We start from the raw sequence: 658 nt of genomic DNA on the forward strand, positions 1-658 counted from the left end.
TAAAGTAACCACACAAAAAACCGCTATGGCGCCGCTTACTAAAAAACATTCTGGTAATCTAAGAAACTTTTCTTATCTCGGCAGCTAGTTCAAAAACGCCCTATCTCCGAAAAATTTTCAAGAAGGTTCAGAGGTTTGATTGAACAACACCCTACCTCATAATTTGGTTGAAGAACGCACTATCTCAGCTGCCGATTGAAAAACGCCCTATCTCAACACATTTTTTATGTATTTCCAGCTGAGGTAGGGTGTTCTTCAACCAAATTATGAGATAGGTGTTTTTCGATAAAAATCTGCAATAGGGCATTCTTGAAAGGTTTTCTGAGATACGGCGTTTTTGAACAAACCTCTCGAAAAAGCTAAATAAACTCATGCAACTTTTATAATTAACGGCATTACTGTTATACCTAAACAAAAGCGTTAGCGTTGATTGGCTGTCAAAAAATTCTGATGCCCCATGGTGAAATTATAAACAGGTGAAGTAAGTAAACAATTTGTATGAAACATACCGAAATAGCGCGATGTCAACGCGTGGGCGGTTTTAAAATCCGATTTTAATAGGGCGTTAGGAAAAGAAGTTGGCTGCAGAAAACGGCGAAACTGTCATTTTCGTATTTCACACAAACAAACCTATGCTCATTGTTGGTATTTGACGTAG

This window comes from Rhagoletis zephyria, unplaced genomic scaffold (genome assembly GCF_001687245.7).
Source record: "Rhagoletis zephyria isolate East Lansing unplaced genomic scaffold, Rhagoletis_zephyria_1.1 Rzeph_scaffold_35546, whole genome shotgun sequence".
Classification (NCBI taxonomy): Eukaryota; Metazoa; Arthropoda; class Insecta; order Diptera; family Tephritidae; genus Rhagoletis; species Rhagoletis zephyria.